This window comes from Dipodomys merriami, unplaced genomic scaffold (assembly GCF_024711535.1).
Source record: "Dipodomys merriami isolate MVZ:Mamm:240054 unplaced genomic scaffold, mDipMer1.0.p SCAF_25, whole genome shotgun sequence".
NCBI lineage: Eukaryota > Metazoa > Chordata > Mammalia > Rodentia > Heteromyidae > Dipodomys > Dipodomys merriami.
In genome coordinates, this window is record NW_027203937.1 from 6666527 (window position 1) to 6684626 (window position 18100).

Sequence of the window (18100 nt, forward strand, 5' to 3'; positions counted from 1 at the left end):
GAAACAATAGCAAGAAAGACAAAACCATTTTGTCCTCATCTTGGGGTTCATTTCACCTAACATCATCTTATCTGACCTTTTCTATTTGTTTCAGACATATACTAGTTATTGATTGCAAATGAGAAAAACCATGGGACCTATGTTTCTTTGGGCCTGGCTTACTTCACTTAATATCATTTTTTCCAAGTCTTTCCATTTCCTAACAAATGGGGCAATGTCATTCTTTCTGATGGAAGCATAGAATTCCATTGTGTATATATCCCACATTTTCTTGATTCATTCATCTACTGAGGGACGTTTGGGTTGGTTCCATATCTTAGCTATGGTAAATAATGCTGCAATAAACAGTTGTGCTGGCAGCTTTAGTATGGGCTTGTTTGTGATCATTTGGGTAAATGCCCAAAAGTGGAATTGCTGGGTCATAGGGGAGCTCTATGTGGAGTCTTTTGAGGAACCTCCATACTACTTTCCAAAGTGGTTGAACAAGTTTACACTCCCACCAACAATGCAGTAGGGTTCCCTTCTGGCCACATCCCCTCCAGCATCTATTGTTATTAGCGGTCTTGATTATAGCCATTCTAACTGGGGTGAGGTGGTATCTCAATGTTGTTTTGATTTGCATTTCTTTTATGGCTAGAGAAGTTGAGCATTTCTTCATGTGTCTATTGACCATCCTTCTTTCCTCTTCAGAGAAGTTTCTCTGTAAGTCTTTAGCCCACTTATTTATTGGGCAGCCTCTTCAGTAAATGGTGCTGGCAAAATTGGTTAATCACTTGTAGAAAACTAAAGCTAGATCCTTACATATCACCCTGCACCAGAATCAACTCCAAATGGACCAAAGACCTCAGAGTCAAAGCAGACATCCTGAAAACATTACAGGACGGGATAAAAGAAACCCTAGGTCTCCTTGGCACAGGCTGAAATTTTCTTGTTGAAGACCCAGAAACACAACAAATCAAAGAAAGGTTGGACAAATGGGATTGCATGAAATTGCAGAGCTTCTCCATGGCAAATGACATAGCTAACAAGATCCATAGAAAGCCTACGGATTGGGAGAAGATCTTCACTAGCCATACAACGGACAACGGTCTCATCTCTAAAATATACCTGGAACTCAAAAAATTAAATTCCCCAACAACCAATCCTCAAAGAAACAACTGCCCAATAAATGAGTACAATTCTTTTTGGAAAATTCCCCCCTTCCTTTTTCCTCCTTTAGTTTCTCCCTCCAACCTCATTTTCCACGAACTGCATACTGAATATTATGACTACATTTTGCAACCTTGTCTCCATTTCTGGGCTCCCACCCTAAAAAGGAAAAAAAAACCCAAAATAAAAAACAAACAAATGAAGCAAAAACCAACACCAATACTACTACCAGCAACAACAAAAAACCCATTTTTCCATTTCCCGGTGTTCACATTTTTAATGTAATAATTCCTCACATTTATTGTTCTATTGGAAGTTCGACTTCAGGGTACATTCTTGGGGAATTCCTGCTAGACTGACAGGCAAATTACCTGTTCTTTATTAGGCATTGCTTAATTTTCCAACAAAAGGGTTAGTTCATTTGCATTCCCACAAGCAATATTTGAAAGGGATTATTTCTCTACAACCTTGCCATCTACAGGCTTGCCAACAGACTGTGCTGTCATGTTTCTATGAGCAAAAAATTATTCTTAGACTATGCATTTCTCTAAATATGAGTAAATCTGAACATTTGTTCATATTTGAATTCTACTTTTATAATTTTTTCTATCTTTTTTCTTTTTTTCTTTTTTTGGTCAGTTGTGGGGCTTGAACCCTGGGCCTGGGTGCTGTCCCTCAGCATTTCAGCTCAAGGCCTGCACTCTACCATTTGAGCCACAGAGTCACTTTCAGTTTACTGAGTGGTTTATTGGAGATAAGAGTCTCATGGTCTTTCCTGCTTGGGCTGGCTTCGAACTGTGATCCTCAGATCTCAGCCTCCTGAGTAGCTAGGATTAGGGGATGAGCCACCGATGCCTGGCTACAATTGTTTTTAAATGTATGCTTACACTTTTTCCCATTTTCTATTGGATTTTCAGTTATTTGTACCTTAAATTTTAGTAGTCTTTTCTTTCTTTCCTTCTTTTGTTTCCTTCTTTCCTTTCTTTCTTTCCTTCTTTCTTTCTTTCTTTCTTTCTTTCCTTTCTTTCTTTCTTTCTTTCTTTCTTTCCTTCCTTCCTTCCTTCCTTCCTTCCTTCCTTCCTTCCTTCCTTCCTTCCTTCCTTCCTTCCTTCCGTCCTTCCTTCCTTCCTTCCTTCCTTTCTTTCTTTCTTTCTTTCTTTCTTTCTTTCTTTCTTTCTTTCTTTCTTTCTTTCTTTCTTTCTTTCTTTCTTTCTTTCTTTCTTTCTTTCTTTCTTTCTTTCTTTCTTTCTTTCATGGGACTTGAACTCTGGGCCTTGGTGCTGTCCCTCAGCTCTTCAGCTCAAGGCTAGCGCTCTACCCTTTGAGACACCGTGCCACTTCCGGTTTTCTAGTGGTTTATTGGAGATAAGAGTTTCATAGACTTTCTTGCTGTGGCTGGCTTTGAACCGTGATCCTCAGATCTCAGCCTCCTGAGTAGCTAGGATTACAGGCGTGAGCAACTAGCACCCGGTTAGTAGTCTTTTTTATGTCAACATTAACCCTTTATCTATGAATGTTTTATTCATGTGTTAGATGTACTTTAAATTTATGACATTACCTGTCATGTATAATTTAGGTAGTCAAATTTACTAAATTTTTCTTTTGTCTCTAAAACTTAAGTCATTCAGAATGCATTTCCTATGTTGACATCAAAAAGCAATTTAGGCATATTTTATTTTTGTCCCTATAGGACTTCATTTCTTAGATACTTAATCCTAATATGAAATATGGAACAAATTTCCTTTTTCAAATGGTTACTTTACACACCTATAGTATGTTTAGTTTTAGTCCAGTGGTTTGTTGTTATGTTTGGTAGGGCTTTCTATTATGGACTTTTAAAAAACTCTTGTCTCACTCTTATATTTATTCATGTACCAGTCCTTCAGTGCTTTAATTTAAAGGTTTCACAACATATTTTAAAATCTGGCAAATCTCTCTCCCTCCCCCCCACCATGGCTTTTAATCTTCTATTTTTTTTTTCTAGCTTTTGGTTTTCATGAGTTTAAAGATCAGTTTGTTTAATTCCATAGATATAAGTTTGTATTTTATTTATTTCTATTTGCATTTAATTGCCATTGAATTTATAAATTATTTGAGAAAAAATTAGCATCATTTTTTATGTTGAGCCATTTTATCCAAAAATTAGGGCATATGTTTATGTTTAGTCTTTCAGGGGCCCTTTACTCTTTCCTCCTTAATGATTTTGTACATTTTTGTACATTTTGTACATTTGTAGTTTATTCATATGAATGTAATCTTCTTTGATTCTAATGTAGTATTTTGACTACCAGTATATTCTCTAGTTACTTTTTTACATATGCAGAGACTACTGATTTTGATGTTTTAATTTTATAAACTGCTACTAGACTGAATTTCTTCATTGTTGAATTAGTTTTATCATTCTCTGAAGTATGAAGTTGGATGCTTAACAAAAGTTTATATTATGATTTTTTGTCTCTATTTCAGTGGTTACCAGTGGTTATTACCTTATAATTTATTTTCAACAGTTTTAATTTAACTTATTTTTCTTCTGTAGGATATCTAGCAATTGATTGATTTAACATATTTTTAAAGAGAGTATTTTTGTTTGCACATGTTAATTTTTTCCACATGTATTCTGGTCCTGGGGCTTGAACTCAGGACTTAGGAACTGTCTCTGAGCTTTTTTGCTTAAGGACAGCACTCTACCACTTGAACCATAGATCCACTTCAGCTGTTTTTGGTGCTTAATTGGAGATAAGGGTTTCACAAAGGAAGAGCTACACTAAGACCCAGCAATTCCACTCCTGGGCATTACCTCACAGATTACAAACAAGACCACACTAAAACTATCAAAACAACCATGTTCATTGCAGTATTCTTTACTATAGCCAGGATATAGAACCAGCCTAGGTGCCCCTTAGTGGATGAATGGATTGAAAAAAAATGTGGTATATATACACAAATGGAATTCTATGGCTCCATCAGAAAGAATGTTATTGTACTATTGATAAGGAAATGGAAAGACTTGTAAAAAATGATATTAAATGAAGTAAGCCAGACCCAGAAAAATACAGGTTGCATGTTTTTCCTCATTTGTAGTAGCTAGAATGTACCAGTAAATGTATAAGTAGTGATAGGTCTTTGAATTTTTAACTATAATAATTTTTTCCTCACTATAAAATACATTTAATAAAATGTTGACACATGTTACATGTTATCAATATGGAAGATGCATAATAAAGGTTATAAAATTTTTCTTATGGTTGCTTTGGAATTTAAATAAATCTTCTCTCCAATAAAGGAGTCTAAACTCATTTGAAATTATCTATAATTCTGGAAAAATTGTTAAGCTACTAGTCACTAAAAGATTCATTTTTTGACACATTCATTAGGAAAATTACAAAACATTTAACTATGTTCCTTAATACAATATGATACTGTAAAACTGGTATACATTATCCTCCTAATTTATTTTCATCCTTGGGCCTTCAAACCATCTCATAATAAATACGAAAATTTGTAAGTGTATAAGTGAGTGGATGGCTGGGTGCCAGTGGCTCATGCCTGTAATCCTAGCTACTCAGGAAGCTGAGAACTGAGGATCACGGTTCAAAGCTAGCCTGGGCAGGAAAGTTCGTGAGACTCTTATCTCCAATAAACCACTAGAAAACCTGCTCAAGCTGTAGAGCCCTTGCCTTGAGCTGAAGAGCTTAAGGACAGTGCCCAGGCCCAGAGTTTAAGCCCCAGGACTGACCAAAAAAAAAAAAAGTTAAGTGCATGGTTTTTATACTTTGGAAACAAACTCAGCTATTTTCCTGGGACTTAAAAACATAGGAACTGTCAATCTTGTATACACTTCTCAATTTTATAACTTGTACCAAATATATTGTGTTTGAATTTTGAGAAAAGGCTTGGAAAACAGAAAAATCTTTTGATTAGGAGTTGATCTTTTTAATTTAAGAAATGGTGAGAGATCAACCGCCTAAGGGATTGAATTGTCCAGTCAATGGTTGTATAAGATTTTAGATTCTGAAAGGCATTGCTCACTATTGTTTTTTACCCTCTCTTGTAGGAAAGTGTAATACTTTCAGGAATATAAGTAAGTAAAGATATGAGTAAGTAAAGATATGAATAAGTAAAGATAACTTAGGAAAAAAAAAAACCACCCATGGTCAATTGCAGCTTGGGAGTTACCAGTTTCTTAACAGCTGTGTGTATTTTGCTAGGTACAATGGAGATAGGGAGACTACTGAAACATTATGCACTTGGATTTTGTTTTTAAGACAATCTTTTGTTTTCTTTATAAAATAGTAGCATCAGACTGTCCATTCCAAAATGTCTTTTCTCTGATCACAAACAAAAACTAAATGTTAGTATCTCATGATGGTGGACAAAGGAGTTAATGCAAATTAGCAAAAAAACTTTTCACAATATAAAAAATGTGTAAGTAAACACACTGGGTGGTGTGTAAATGGTTACCAATGAATTAACAAGTATCACAAGCTCTATGGAGAGCTCAAATAGTATAATTTTTTAAAAAGACTAAGTCAAAGCCCAACAAAATAAGTACCAAGGAGTGGGTAGTTGCAAGAGAGAATGTGGGGCTAGAAAGAAGTGTAAAAGATTGAAGGGAGGTACGGGGAGAATGTAGGTATAAGAATTCACTGTATATACCACAGAACTGAGAAATACAAGGAAAGGGGGTGGGTAAAAATGGGGTAAAGATGTTGAAGTGATGACACAGATCAAGATGCATTGTTAAAAGGTAAAAAATTTAAAGATATAATCTAAAATTAAGTGAGGGAAGAGTGGGTTGGGAGAGGTGGGTGAGAATATTGAAAGGGGTGACATTAATCAAGGCGCACTGCATTCATAATTTTTTTTTTGGTTAATGAAAACTCCTTTGTACAACTACTTAAAAATAATTAAAATCTTAAAAAAAATTCTTAGACTTTCCTGATTGAGCTAGCTTTGAAATGTGATGATCAGATGTTAGCCCTTGTGTAGCTAAGATTACAGGCATGAGCCATCAGTGCCTGGCTCTATATACTGATTTTTAGAAGTAAAAGATTTCATTATGACATTTCCATTATTACATATACTTAAGCATATTTACCCCTTTTATTACTGTCATATTCCCCCTCCAACCCTCATTGTTTTCTTTTGCAAACTCAATGTATTTCCTTATGACAATTTCAAACATACATGCAATATATTTTATTCTCACTATTATTATCTTTTTTCCTTTCCCCATTACATTAGTTATATCTCAGGTCATTCCATTTTTATGTTTATGCCTTTTGTTAGTTATAGATAATGCATATGAGAGAAAACATGAAATGTTTGTCTTTCTGAATTTTGCTTATTTTGCATCACAAGTTGAAATAATTTTATTTTTCTTTATGACTAGGTACTATTGTATAATATGCTACATTTTCTTCATCCATTAATCTGTTGTCACACATGTAGGTTGCCTTTATAAGTTGACTATTGTGATAAATACTACAATAAATGTAGGTATTCATTCAACTCTGTTGCTTAGAAATAAACAGTGTTTATGCTGTAGGCTCCTCAGATTTTAAGTTGCAAATGAGAAGGTCATCTGAAATACATAGATTTTAGAACTGTAACTTCTTCAGCCATAGTAGAAATAGAGCTAAATGGTGTCAAATATATTATTTAATGCACATTTAATATTATCTAATGCTATCCCTATGGATTGTGCCTAAGTAATCTGTCTTAAAAGATGGATTGCTTCTTCCTTAATAATTTTCAAGGCATTCAAAAATTATGTTCCATTTCTCTTCTCTACTACACATTACAGATGTTATTTTCTTTTTTTTTAAATTTAATTTAATTTTATTTGTAAAAATACTGTACAGAGGAGTTACAATTACGTGGGCAGGATAATGCATACATTTCTTACCAAGCATTGCAGCCTCCTCCTTTGTTTACCCTTCACATCCCTTCCCAGCCTCCCCCCTCCCCCCAATCCCAATCCTTCTCCTCCCGACCCCCCCCCCCCCCCTCGCACCGACGTTGTAAAGCTAGTTTTGGACACGACAACTTGTACTTCTCATTGTTGCAACAGGTCCACCTGTATCCTTAAACAACTGGTTTTTCCCCATCTCGTCCACAAGTTATAGTGACATCAAATATAGTGAAAGACGGGGTTATACTGTGGGGGAGGGATATACAAAGCAACAAAGAGATAATCTTATAAATGCGTTAGAAACACATGCATGAAAGAAAAAAACATTAAAATACACATCTAAGGGTTCATTTTCCTGACATCACATTATCTGACCTTTTCCGCTTGACTCATACATATACTAGATATTACAAATAAGGGAAACCATGGGACCTATGTTTCTTTGGGCCTGGCTTACTTCACTTAATATAATTTTTTCCAAGTTTTTCCATTTCCTAACAAATGGGGCAATGTCATTCTTTCTGATGGAGGCATAGAATTCCATTGTGTATATATACCACATTTTCTTGATCCATTCATCTACTGAGGGGCATCTGGGTTGGTTCCATATCTTAGCTATGGTACATCATGCTGCAATAAACAAAGTTGTGCTGGTAGCTTTAGTGTGGTCTTGTTTGTAAACATTTGGGTAAATGTCCAAACGTGGGATTGCTGGGTCACAGGGGAGCTCTATGTGAAGTCTTTTGAGGAACCTCCATACTGCTTTCCAAAGTGGTTGAACAAGTTTACATTCCCACCAACAATGAAGTAAGGTTCCTTTCTGTCCACATCCCCTCCAGCATCTGTTGTTGTTAGAGTTCTTGATTTTTGCCGTTCTAACTGGGGTGAGGTGATATCTCAATGTTGTTTTGATTTGCATTTCTTTTATGGCTAGGGATGTTGAACATTTCTTCATGTGTCTATTGGCCATCCTTCTTTCTTCTTCAGAGAAGTTTCTCTTTAAGTCTTTCGCCCACTTATTTATTGGGCAGTTGTTTCTTTGCGGATTTGTTGTTGGGGGGTTTAATTTTTTGAGTTCCAAGTATATTTTAGATATGAGACCCTTGTCCATTGTATGGCTAGTAATGATCTTCTCCCAATCCATGGGCTTTCTATTGATCTTGCTAGCTATGTCATTTGCCCTGCAGAAGCTCTGCAACTTTATGCAATCCCATTTGTCCAACCTTTCTTTGATTTGTTGTGTTTCTGGGTCTCTATTCAGAAAATTTCGGCCTGAGCCAAGGAGACCTAGGGTTTCTCCTATTCCATCCTGTAATGTTTTCAGAGTGTCTGCTTTGAGTTCAAGGTCTTTGATCCATTTGGAGTTGATTCTGGTGCAGGGTGATATAAAGGATCTAGCTTTAGTTTTCTACATGTAGTTAACCAATTTTGCCAGCACCATTTACTGAAGAGGTTGTCTTTCTTCCATTCTATTGTTTTAGCTCCCTTATCGAAGATTAGATGGCTATAGGTCTGTAGGTTCATTTCTGGGTTTTCAATTCTATTCCATTGGTCCTGAGGTCTGTTCTTATGCCAATACCAAGCTGTTTTGATTACTATGGCTTTATAGTAGAGTTTGAAGTTTGGTATTGATATTCCTCCAGCAGTGTTCTTTCCATTGAGGAGCGTTTTTGCTATTCGGGGTCTTTTATTTTTCCATATGAATTTTTGGATTGCCTCTTCTATTTCCTTGAAGAATGAGGGTGGAATTTTGATAGGTATTGCGTTGAATTTGTAGATAGCCTTGGGAAGTATTGCCATTTTCACGATGTTAATCTTTCCAATCCAGGAGCATGGGAGGTTTTGCCATTTTTTAAGTTCTGTGTTGATTTCCTTTTTTAAGATTTTAAAGTTTTCATCATAGAGGTCCTTCACTTCTTTAGTTAAGTTAATTCTTAGGTATTTTATTTTTTGTGGGGCTATTACAAATGGAGTTGCTTTCCTAATTTCAGCCACACTTTTCTCATTGTTGGCATACAGAAAAGCCATTGATTTTTTTAGGGTAATTTTATACCCTGCTACTTTGCCAAAGTTTTGAATCATCTTGAGTAATTTGGGAGTGGAGTCCATGGGATCCTTTAAATACAAGATCTTGTCAACAGATGATATTTTCTTACCAAAAGAACTTCATAGTTCAACATAGATTGCTTAAATTGCACTAAAAGGCTTTCTTCAAGATACAGAGGATAATGTTTAAATAGATTGTGTGATGTAGCTGTAATAAAAATATTTATATGCTACGAATCTCTGAATAATTTGAAAATAGTATTTGTGCTATTAGAAAGCAGTAGAGAAAACCACAAAGAAGAAATCATCTATCAGACTACGTCATAAAGTTAATGGCCCACAGGAATTACTTTTCATGTTAACTGTTAGGCAAAATTTCAATATTAGGAATTTTAGGTTGTTTTGGAAGCAAAGTACCTATTTTTGACATTGTTTTAGAAAAATGTAAAGCATTCTTGATTGCTTTTCATTATTCTTTTTTTTTTTTTTTTAAATTGTATTTTATTTTATTTGAGAACATACTGTACAAAGGGGCTACAATTACATGGGCAGGATAATGGATACATTTCTTACCAAGCATTGCAGCCTCCTCCTTTGTTTACCCTTCACTTCCCTTCCCCGCCTCCCCCCTCCCCCCACCCAATTGTACCCCCCTCCCCCCACCCAATTATACCCCCCCCCCATGCTTTTCATTATTCTTAAGGTTATTAACCTCTGTGATTTGGGAGTGTTGAGTAATAACATATCTATGTAGTTTTATTTTGGCTTAACGGAATGTTTAGATGTACACTATCCTAAAGTAGACATGTATCAAAAGAAGTAGGTAATTTAGGTACATTGAAAATACATCTTTAGCAAGGGGGGGGGAGGATTGGTTGTGGGGGTGAGGGGGGGAGGCTGGGAAGGGATGTGAAGTGTAAACAAAGGAGGAGGCTGCAATGCTTGATAAGCAATGTACTCATTATATTGCCCATGTAATTGTAACCCCTCTGTACAGTATGTTCACAAAAAATTTTATAAAAAAAGAAAAAAAGAAAATACATCTTTATTTATTTATAAGAATAACATAGTCAGAGAGACTTCTCTGAAGAGGAAAAAAGAATGGCTAATAGACACATGAAGAAATGCTCAACTTCTCTGGCCATTAAAGAAATGCAAATTAAAGAACATTGAGATACCACCTCACCCCATTTAGAACGGCAAAAATTAAGAACTCTAATAACAACAGATGCTGGAGGGGATGTGGACAGAAGGGAACCTTATGCATTGTTGGTGGGAGTGTAAACTTGTTCAACCACTTTGGAAAGTAGTATGGAGGTTCCTCAAAAGACTCCACATAGAGCTCCCCTATGACCTAGCAATCCCACTTTTGGACATTTACCCAAATGATCACAAACAAGACCACACTAAAGCTATCAGCACGACTATGTTTACTGCAGCATTATTTACTATAGGTAAGCTATGGAACCAACCCAGATGCCCCTCAGTAGATGAATGGATCAAGAAAACATGGTATATATACACAATGGAATTCTATGTCTCCATCAGAAAGAATGACATTGCCCCATTTGTTAGGAAATGGAAAGACTTGAAAAAAATAATATTAAGTGAAGTAAGCCAGGCCCAAAGAAACATAGGTCCCATGGTTTCCCTTATTTGCAATATCTAGTAAATATATGAGTCAAGCAGAAAAGGTCAGATAAGGTGATGTTAGGAAAATGAACCCTAAGATATGTATTTAAATGTTTTTTTTCTTTCATGCTTTTGTTTCTAAAGCATTTATAAGACTATTTCTTTGTTGCTTTGTATGTCCTTCCCCCACAGTATAAGCCCTGTTTTCACTGTATTTGATATCGGTATAATTTGTGGAGGGGAAGGGGATAAACAAGTCGTTTAAATAAGGATACAGGTGGACCCGTTGCAACAATGAGAAGTACAAGTTGTCATATCGAAAACGAACTTTACAACTTTGGTGGGGTGGGTGGATTGGGTGGGGGGGCGGGAGGAGGCTAGGAAGGGATATGAAGGGTAAAAAAAGGAGGAGGCTGCAATGCTTGATAAGAAATGTACTCATTATCTTGACCATGTAATTGTAACCCCTCTGTACAGTATGTTCACAAAAAATTTAATAAAATTTAAAAAAAGAAAATACATCTTTATTTATTTATAAGAATAACATAGTCATTTGGCGTTTTTAAAGATGTTTTTCACCTTTTTCTGTTCAAGTTTTTCATTAGCTGCAGTTAATTCTATAAAGAGTTTATTTTGATATGTCCATATACACATACAATGTATATTGATCAGACATCCTCCCATGCTCTCTTCTTCACCCTCCAACCACAACAAGCTTCGTGGTTCTATTTTCATACATGTACATAAAATATTTTGAGTATATTCATCCTCCCTCACCCTTTCCTTTGCTTGTTCCCCCTGCCAGTAGTATCCAATACATTTATGATCTCTTCCTAAATTGAAATAACTTGCTGTCATTTACAAAATAATGTTGATTAGCTTGTATTGCTTCTATTAGTTAGTGATGACTTTATCTGTAGATGAAATAATCAAAGATAAATTGCTTATTTCAACTTACCAATGTAATCATTAAAATAATGTGATAAACATTAATGTCTTAAATCTTTGTCATGGTTCTTATCTTAAATGGTGTATCTAATTAGCAAAAAAGATTAGAGGATTGTCAAAAGGTAATGATAGACAGTGAAAGGTAAAGCTGTGTCTTCTCTCTTGTTTCCTTATGCCTTTCTGCCACGCCGACTCCAGTAGAGTCTGCTTAGCATGGGAAACCATCTATCAGACCAAGATAGGGGCTTCAGAGACCTATCTCTGAGTTTTGGGACTTCACCGAAGTCTACCTCAGAGAATGGGGCTTTACAGAAACCTATCTCCAAGTTTTGGGACTTCACCGAAGTCTACCTCGGAGAATAGGGCTTCTAAGCGGCCTACTCCTGGAAAAAGGCTGGCAAACCCCTGGGAAAGATGTGTTTCTGTCTTTCTTTTCCTCATAAGAGTGCCTGTTAATCTTTTACTGTTTCTACTACTATATGTACTTGCTCATTGTCAATGTTCCCTTATTCAAAGCTCTTTCTTAAGAGTGTTGACGACTCCAATATCTGATGAGTGTCTTAAAAATATGACTAACTCACCAGAGTTAAGTGCTAACCTGAAACCCCTCTTATGGAGGCTAGGAGACAAGTTATAAGTAAATATAAAAGTATTGGGGGTTTCACAATGTCACTTCAACAGAAGAAATTATTTGTAAGGGATTTACAAGAAGCTATAGGCTCAGTTCAAACAGAAAGAATGTATGGCAATTGCTGCGATAATTATTTAGGAGAGAGAATTTCCTGCTATTTACTAAGAGATTTGCTAGGTCTCCTTAAAGTTTACTATTAAAGAAGAGACAGGAAAGATCTTATGGGAAAGTTAAGGCCTCTATAAAGATAGGTAATGGTTAATTGGTGACAAACATCAAAACCCAAACCCATTGTATTCCTTAGAGATAAGCCGAAGACAAATGCCTATCAGGCGACCAGCTGGTGACCACCCAAGAAAGAAGCCCTGCAGCAAGATTGTGTAACCTTTTGCCCTTTCTCATGGAGACTTCTGTTATAAAAGTTTGCTATCCTCTGCATTAAATCGCACTCAACATCCACTCCTAATGTGTGTGAGTTGTCTGTTTACCATCTCCCCATCCTATTCCAGGTTCCTCCCCTAGGTATCCTCCGTCGTCCGGACAGAACCCGGTCCGCGGCACCTTTCCTTACTTTCTGAGTCATAAAATTATTTCTTTTTATAAATCTGTTTTTTTCAATTTTCTTCCTGCCCAAATTCTTCCTTCTCGAACCCTTTCTAGTCCAACTGGCTGCAAATTTATTTCCTTTCTCTTTCTTATTTAACATACAGAGTTTGCAAAACTTGTTAAAAAACATTCAACCCATTTAAAAATGATGAAAGATAAACTTTGGCTCAGATAAGGCTTCCCAATATATGAAAACTGTACTTCCATCTTTTTTCTATCCATTGAAATTGCAAACTAATTCTATCACAAATCTACTGGGCTTCTGTTTGTTTTATTTTGATTTTGTAAATATTGATCAGGAGGCTCCAGTTCTCAAAGTGCAGTTTCTAGAGAATAATTTTACTGTCGTTGGAAATGTATTAACAATTTAGTTTATTAGAAGTCCATTTTACCTGGGAAGAAGTAGTTCTTTGATTTAAAGATTATTTAGGGATGCCCATATGCTGGCTCACCTAAAACTCCATGTCTGTAAAAGTAGCAATTTATTGATAATCCATTCAGATGAAATAATACTTGTACTCTGGTTCATTTACTTGATTCTTTGTTCAGTCTCTGGATGGGAAGCTAAAGGAAGCATCTTAAGGTTTAATCTTTGGAAAAGGGGGAAAAGAAAGAAAAAGAGAGAATGTAGCTCTAGAGCATCCATCATTATTTTACTGCTCATCATATTTTCGTCAAATAAAAGCTTGTCCTTATCATTGGATTATGAATTTCTTGAGAACAGGTGCCTGGATTCTCTTTAACTTATTCCCTTCTATTCTGGAGCTTGCTGTGCATTGGACAAATGCATACTTTTAGATCATCAAACTATATTATCATGCTGCCTTCAGAGTACTGATCCCTTTACCTCCTGATATTGATTGCAAAAGCTTTTGTAGATATTGTTCCTTTTTAGGTTTTTGGGATAGCTGGAATTTGTAGCTGGAGAAGGTAACATGTTGTAACTTAACATGTTATCTAGAGGTCTTTAGTTAGAATAAAGGGATAATAATATATTCTTTCAACAGCTTATTCCTACCCACATCTCAAACTTTACTTTTATATGCTGTCAGGTTACTGTTTTTCTTTCAGATACTCAAGCATATGACAGTTCCTCCCACTTTGCAGCTTTTGCATATATAGTTTCTCTTATTTGGAATACAATCCTGTGCTCATTTTTCCCAACCTGCCACATTTATTTTGATAATGGATATACACCCTTTGGATTCCATCTGAGAACAGGAGAACTGTTCTTGATATATTGGAACAGGTTATGTTTATTTTGACTCAGATTTAGCGATTTCAATGCCCTTGAGGGTCTGGATAATACAACACACAAACATGGTTCTGCCTAAAGTAGAATGATTGGATCATACTACCATAGGGTTGTCCTATTAATCCTCTCTGCCTCTGTGAATTACTTCACAGTATTTTCTCTTCGTAGATAATCCTTATACTGTGAAACCTGCTCAAGTTGTTCATGGATTTCCATTGTACCAGCATACATGTTTCTTTGCTGTTTTTCTCCTGTTTCCTTCCCAACCTGGCACTTCTGAATAAAATGCTTTTACCTCTCAAAAGAAAATATTAGCAATCTAATTTGTCTTAGGCAAGGTGATCACAAATTTGATAAAAATGAGAGTATATGTGTAAGTAATCTCTTTTCCCTTTTTTATTTTTGGCGATAGTCCTGGGATTTGAATTCATGTCCTCATACTAGCAAGGCAGATACACTATCACTTAAACCACACACTTAATTCTATATTCCCTCTATTTTGAAGCATTTATAACTGACCTATTCTTCTATCTGTATAATATTCAGTATTATCCATAATTAGTTGATATTTCTAAAATGTAGTTTATTAGCAGTGAGCTTAGGATTTGTTTATATTCACATGTTATCACATATTTTAGCATTCAGAATATCAAAATAAATTATTTTTACTTTTCATAAAATCTTGGAAATCAGAAATCTATTTCCTAGCTATCTTAGCTGGTATGCTTAGCACACTGTATGTTCTCAATAAATGTTTCTTGAATGAAGGAATAAGAAAAATAGACCACTAAAATTTAGAAACAGTCCAGCTTTTCTTTATTTTTTTCTACTTTAGGCCATTTTTTAACCTTTATATAAAGCTCCTCATTAGATACAACTTTTATTATTGATAATTTTAACACAGAAAGTTGATTGTGTTATTTGTTTTTCAGGAATTCTACTGACTTCTTGTTATAGATCTGATTTCTTTTAAGTTATTTTAGAGAGATACAATGAGTTTTGCAATTGAGGTTATATATTTTGAGAAAGGTATCTCTGTAGGAGATACCTTTTTTGCTCGAGACTTCAGCTGCTGAATAGACATATAAGCAGTTCTGAACCAACAAACAGCAACATAAACTAAAAAGAAATTATTTTAATACTATAGTTTGCAATGATTAGTCTAGTCATTCACATTTAAATGTTATTTAATGACATTCATAAAGATTACTTTATACTTTATATTTTATACTTTCAAAACTCTGCTCTGTGTCCTTTAACACTATCACACTATAGCATTCTGTTCATGTACTTAAGTATTCATAAAGGTTATAGAGGCCTGTTCACTTGATAGGAAGATGTACAAGTTTTACTGTTGCACTAGTTAACACTAGTCTGAAACAGGTAATTTTGCCTCCATTAAAGTCTAAGTATACATGACTGACCAGATAAATTTTTTTTTAGTAGTGATTCAAGAATTTAGCTTTCTTATCTTCTGGATCACTTTCATTCTATCCGGCCAAGAGTGAAAAAATGAGGAGCCAGTGCTGATATGACATTATCACTACATTACCATTATAAAAGATAGAATTCAGTTGTATGGTCACATCTAAATGTAAAGGAGGCTAATAAGTATGCCCACCTTCATACTAAAGGGTGGTGTTGACTCCCAGAAATCCTGTAATATCACCAATGAATTTTGGCCTAAAGAATTTAATGATATTTTTAATATTTTTATTGCAGCATTATTTACCATAGCTATGATAAGGAATCAACCCAGATGCCCCTCAGTAGATGAATGGATCAAGAAAATGTAGTATATATACACAATGGAATTCTATGCCTCCATCAGAAAGAATGACATTGCCCCACTTATAGGAAATGGAAAGACTTGGAAAAAATGATAGTAAGTGAAGTAAGCCAAGCCCAAAGAAACATAGGTCCCATGGTTTCCCTTATTTGCAATAACTAGTATATGTCTGGGACAAGTAGAAAAGGTCAAAAGCTATGTACATGTGACGAGATCAGATGATGTTAAGCAAAATGAACCCCAAGATAGGGACACAAGTGGATTTTTTTCTTTCTTGCTATTGTTTCTAACATATTTATAATGTACCATGTGATTTTTTTTTTTGCTTTTTTGTATGTTTCTCCACCATGGTATAACCCGTTTTCACTGTATTTGATGTCCGTGCCTTGCATCTTGTATATACACTTTTCTAATTTGGGGAGGGGAAGGGAAAAAACAAAATGCTTAAATAGGGATACAGGTTAACCCATTGCAACAATGAGATGCACAAGATACTATGTTGAAAAATGAACTTTGCAATTTAGGTGAGGGGGGGAGTGTAGTTGTGGAGGTGGGAGGGAAGGGATGGTAGGTAAAAACCAGGAAGAGGTAACAATGCTTGATAGGAAATGCACTTATTACCTTGCTCATGTAACTGTAACCCTCAGTATTTTTACAATAAAAACCTTATTAAAAAATGAAAATAATTTCCTCTTTTTCTTAAAAAATTTTTTTTATTGTGAAAATACCGTACAGAGGGATTACAATTACATGGGCAAGGTAATGAGTACATTTCTTTTTTTTTTTTTTTTTTGGGTCCGGTTGTGGGGCCTGAACTCTGGGCCTGGGCGCTGTCCCTCAGCTCTTCAGCTCAAGGCTAGCGCTCTACCACTTGAGCTACAGTGCCACTTCCGGCTTTTTGCTTATGTGGTGCTGAGGAATCGAACCCAGGGCCTCATGCATGCAAGGCAAGCACTCTACCACTGGGCCACCTTCCCAGCCCCATGAGTACATTTCTTATCAAGCATTGTTGCCTCCTCCTTTGTTTCCCCTTCCCATCCCTTCCCATTCCCCCGTCACCGCCCAGCCAAAGTTGTACAGTTCGTTTTTCAACATAAAGACTTGTACACTCATTGTTGCAATGGGTCCACCTATATCCCTATTTAAATGGTTTGTTTTTCCCCTTCCCCTCCACAAATTATACCAACATCAAATACAATAAAAGCAGGAGTTATACCGTGGAGGAGGGACATACAAAACACCAAAGAAATCATTTTATAAATATGTTAGAGACAATCGCAAGAAAGAAAAAAAAACACTTGAATACTTATCTTGGGTTCATTTCACCTAACATAAACTTATCTGACCTTTCTGCCCTATTTTTCTTTTCAAGGTTGCACCCACCAATTTAATGGTAAAAGTTGCTTGTTCCTTGGAAAATAAGTTGGGAGAATAACCAAAGTTCATAGACAGAAAAACAATCTTTTATGCATTTTATGTTTATGGATTTTTGAATGATTTCACTTTTCCTTTTCACTCTAAAAATTTACTTTTTTAAAACTCCCAGCTGGATGAAAAGATATTTTAAAAAGTAAATGGCAACACATTTGCCTACTTTTTTTTTCCAGTAAGAATATTGTCTACAACACTAGGTTGAAAATGAAGTTTATTTGTACAAGAAGGTGTACAAGTTTATGTGTACAAGAATGTAACTACAACTTTAGGATCTTGAAAATTAGGTATTTGGAAATCTTTCCATGTTATCAAAATAAATGAATTGTTAGTAAAAAAAAAAAGTCACCATTAAATTTAGTGTTTATGATACCTCCAAGTATGTAAACTATGATAGGTTTATATATTATGATTTCAGGTTTTACATAGCTGAAATCATAATATATATGATTTCTAGGTGTCTTATATAGGTTTCTTAGTTTTAGGTGTCTTATATAGGTTTGAGATTGACTGCCCAACTAATATGGACGGTACTATCACAAATTAAGGTGTTATATATTCTTGAATCATAAATACATTCATTTAAATGAATATATAAATATATGTACATATAAAATACATTTGAATATATACTATATATGGATACATAAATATGTTCATATATAAGGCACAGTATTTTTAAGGATCCCTACTCTTGTG

At 35.3% G+C, this 18100-nt stretch overlaps 1 protein-coding gene across 10 annotated transcripts in view; it reads left to right on the top strand.

The window, feature by feature from the left end:
• Positions 1-18100, top strand: part of Dlg2 (discs large MAGUK scaffold protein 2) — a 2075786-nt gene that overhangs the window by 236256 nt on the left and 1821430 nt on the right. The window lies entirely within an intron of this gene.